Consider the following 4,564-nt stretch of genomic DNA (forward strand, 5'->3'; position numbering starts at 1 on the left):
TTAGACAAAGGTCTTTGTCAGTCCAATTTTTTGGGCTCCTGCGGTGTTTATATTTCACTTCATAAATGTCTTCTAGCTAAACAAAAATCAAATGTTTCACCAATTAAGGGTTGCACTAGAATCCAGATCCCTCATTTCCAGTCTGAAAATGCAAAAATGTCCTTCGTGTGCATGGGAGGGGATATTCCACACCGTCCCCTTCACACCTCCCTATACTATGTATTTTTCTTGCTGTTTGATGAAAAAAAAAAACGAACGTATATCACCAAAAGTGTGTAGGGCCTGCCAGATGTCTGAATTTCAGATCTTTAAAAAAAACACCTCCCTTTGTTGAAGGGGGTTATCCCGTACAGCCATTAAATTCCCCCCCCCCCCCCCCGACACACACGCACACATTTCTCCGAATTTTTTACTATATCTTTCTTATTTTTTTGATAGAAACAAAAATCAAATACCTCACCAAGAGTGTGCACCATATCTCTGAATTTCAGGTCTGAAAATGCAAAATCTCCCCGTGGAAGGGGGCCTATCCCCCTCCACCCCGTCCCCAGCCCATTTCCCTAAATTTTGACAGAAGCAAATGTCGAACATTTCACCAAAATGACTTTGCACTAGATCTCTAAATTACAGGTTTGAAAGTGCAAAATCTCCATCATGTTGGAGGGTTAACTCCCTCCAATACCCCCCCCCCCCTGTCATTCCGCTCCTTCGCACATCCCAGGTTTTGCCCACACCCCCATCATTAAAACTGATTGGCGCCCCGGGAAATGACTATTTTAACTGAATTTAATCAAGAAAATTGAGAAATCCTATATATATCTACTTCATTATTACATACACCGAAATAGATATCAATACCATTTCAACTATTTCATTCCATTTTTCCATTTATTCACTTGTTTATTTGTTGGTACGTAGGCCTACATTTCGCGGGTGTGTGTGTGGACTTTTTTGTGGAGAAAAGAATATGACCTGGAAAAAGTATTTTCAATATGTTTTTAGGTCAGTTGGTGGTATTTTAATTTTTCCGTGTAATTTCGAAACAAATAAACTTTCTTTACAAGTTCCGAAATTCTATAAAGAGATTTCACAAGCGTGGCACGATTTGGGAAGTTTGAGAAATTTAGAAGAGGTGCATATGAATCAAATAGTATCTAATAATAGATTTTTTTTATTATTATTATTTAAACGTAAAATGATATATAATGAAAATCTTTTTCAGGAAAAATATTTGTAGATTATGTCATTATTTAGATGGAAAAGGTGTGTGGCCGATATTTTCAAAAAGCAGGGTTATGCAGTGAGGGAATTGAATATGTTTGGAGGATTTGTGGTGTAATTTTGAAAAGTGGACGGTTTAGTTTGTCGTGGGTCAGTACTAAGCCTTTTCAAGTGTATGATATTTGGTTAAAATTATATGGAAAAGAAATTAGGATTGGTGATATACCTTCGAGAGAGATTTACAAGCATTTTTTAACTGATTTACAACAGTTATGCATACATTGGACGTACGAGATCAACAGAGTAATTTCGTCTTCTCACCAAAAGTAACCCAAGATATTTTTCTCCGACCCAGAGTCACAACTCTTATTCCAAAGCTTAAGGAATTTCAGTTTAAACTTCTTCATGGTGCACTTTATACAAAAGTTAATCTGTTGAGATTTGGGTTTGTTTCGGATGATCTCTGTTCTTTCTGCAAACATTTATTTCGGGAGTGTATCAAAGTGCAGGAATTGTGGCAAATTATTATTCAGAAATTGAATTTAGAAGAACTAGGAAACATGAATTGCGAAGTTGTTTATACAGGTATATCCGGAAACTCGTTAAAAGTCAAAGGATGGAATACAACCATTATATTGATGATTAAATATATTTCATATTTAGCGAGATCAGAAGGGGAGTTACAATGTAAGTTTGACATTAGATTGCACAATGTTGGTGTTACTGCATTTTGTCCTTATCGTGTAAAGATTGACGTTATTTTGTACAATGTTTGTGCAGTTTGTCTTTGTATAATGTTCTGTTTTTGTTTCTTTGAACGTTTCTGTTTCTGTGATATGAAATTGAACGAAATTCGAATAAAGAATCATAAAAGAGTGTATCATGCAGGAGTGGCGCTATACGTTTTTGAAAGTGAGGGGGTGTCAAGATAGTCTGTCAAGCAAAAAGAAAAACAAACATAAGAAAAACGAAAACAAAAAAAATGTCTTAAAATTTTTGACGTGCGACTTTCCGACAAATATCGGCCGACAAGCAAAAACAAAACAAAACATTTTTTTTTTTTTGCTGCCACTCCCCTCCCATCTGATATTTTATGCACACAAAAAAAGTGAGGGTATGGGAAAACATTCACCCCCATATCTTCTGCCCCCCCCCCCCCAAACTCGGTACGGATTAACGCCGGTACTATGATTTGATTTTAGCTTGATTTGCTCACTTTCTGATCACATTTCTTGTAAATGATATCGAAATCTCCAGGATTTTTTGAGATTTCATTCAGTTCTTCAAGAATTTCTCAACAGTATTGAATCATGCATGATGAAAACATGTTATACAGAAGACGGGGGTTCTCCCCACCCCCGCCCCCCCCCCACCCCCACCCCCCCCCCTTCACAAATCATGATTTCTGTGGCGCTTGATCCACTGCCCGTCAACATTTATTTTTCACAAGCATGACAAGAGAGCTGTATATTAGCAACAGCACCCGGCACCTCGGCTCCCAACCCTGGGGCGCTGCATATATCCCGATACAAACATGTTGGTGTCGTCGGTGCGGTTACCGGGCTCCCAGGGATCATAGAGCAGTTACCAAATCATGAAAACAGTTAATAATCCTTATGGCGGACTTTTTGCCTACGTGCCTATATTATGGCATAACGGGCAGTAAGAACACGCCTGTAAGTATAAAGTATAAGTGAATTAGGAAACCACTGCATATACTAGGTGTTTCAAAAAACATTTCCCACTTTTGATCATTAATAGTTCAAAAACTATTCATCCAATAAAACTGTCATTGATATGAGTAATAGCTGGATATTGTACAATTTGGTTGAAGGTGATTTGCACGTTACAGCATAAATCAGTTTCATTAAATCTAAGATTGATTTTGAAGTAAGGTTTCAGATTTTGGTCAAATTTTAACCCTCTGTACAAAAATTGAACTTTGCACAGGAACCAATGATGTGTATGTGAGTGTGTGCTGACAATGGCCCTGAACAATGGACATGCCTGAACCACCTGTTTGACTAGGCGTCAGTCTCGCGCTCCCTGGCACATGAATGCTTAATCAATAATTCATGTGGATTGCCCTGGGCACTGCTAGTCTGACTTCATGCACAGTAAAGTGCTTGCAAACACCACATTTCTTTCCAGCTGGCAATCGTTTTCAAATTTTGCTTCACATATCACTAAATTTGGAATATAAATAAGAATAAATTATCTAAAGTTCCTCATTTTAATACAACTCTCTACTGATTAAATAGTCTGACAAATTTTTTTGCTTTTTCGATAAAAAGAGATCATTTTTGGTAAAGAGTTCAGCAGCATTTCTCATTGGGGCGATTTGTTTCACAGTAGATTAATTTAAGGCTCCATATACACAAGTGTATACTCTTTGCTTCCTGTCACCATGTTTACGATAGAACAGAAGGTATTCATTGTAATTTCGTTTTTAAGAAGTAGGGAGAGCACTGTCACGACTCAACGACAGTATCGGCAGGCGTTTGACTTTACACAGATACTGCCAGAGGCTGAATAAAGACTAGTTGTGATAGTGGAATTTCTCATGAATAAATAATGAAGCATTCAAACCCTGGCTATTGTTCAGGACCATTGTCAGGGTGTTAACCACACACTCGCATACACACCCATTGACCCCTGTGCAAAGTGAAATTTTGTACAGAGGGTTGAAAATAGAGCAAAATCTGGGACCTAACTGTGAAATTAACCATGGATTTCATGAAACTGAGTTATGCTTTCATATTCAAACCACCTTCAACCAAATTGTACACTATTCAGCTATCGCTCATATCAATGACAATGATATCTGATATATAGTTTTTAAATTATTAAGAATCAAAAGTGGGAAATGTTTTTTGAAACACCTAGTAGACTATAATAAGCACAAACATTTTGACAATGCAAACAATTTCTGAATGTTACTTTATCGTTTGATGCCATCTCATTATCCATGTGTTTCGATGGTCGATTGGTTAACAGACTCTTTAAGATCTTTATAATAAACATAGCTGACATTCCTGACATACCTGAAATTCCAGTTGTGCTCTTGCTGAAATTAGCAGCTCTCAGCAAGATTGCTTGTTTTACTAAATGTTTAACTCGCCTTTGAAATCGAGTTTACCACAAATTTTGGAGGTGAACGTCGAGATTATAGCGCCAATAGGTTAAATAACCCATGTAGATAAGCCTATAGGCCTACACAAAACAACAATAAAATGTTATGGCTCTGATAAAATATTCACCCTTCCGTACACCTCAGTACACTCCATCCACACATCGTCGATCTTGAGGAAAGTTCGTTGACCTGAAGCGCGAATCGAGGCCA

This window comes from Diadema antillarum, unplaced genomic scaffold (assembly GCF_040938485.1).
Source record: "Diadema antillarum isolate AM-2024a unplaced genomic scaffold, OU_Dant_1.0 seq00000550_RagTag, whole genome shotgun sequence".
In the NCBI taxonomy this organism is placed as follows: Eukaryota; Metazoa; Echinodermata; class Echinoidea; order Diadematoida; family Diadematidae; genus Diadema; species Diadema antillarum.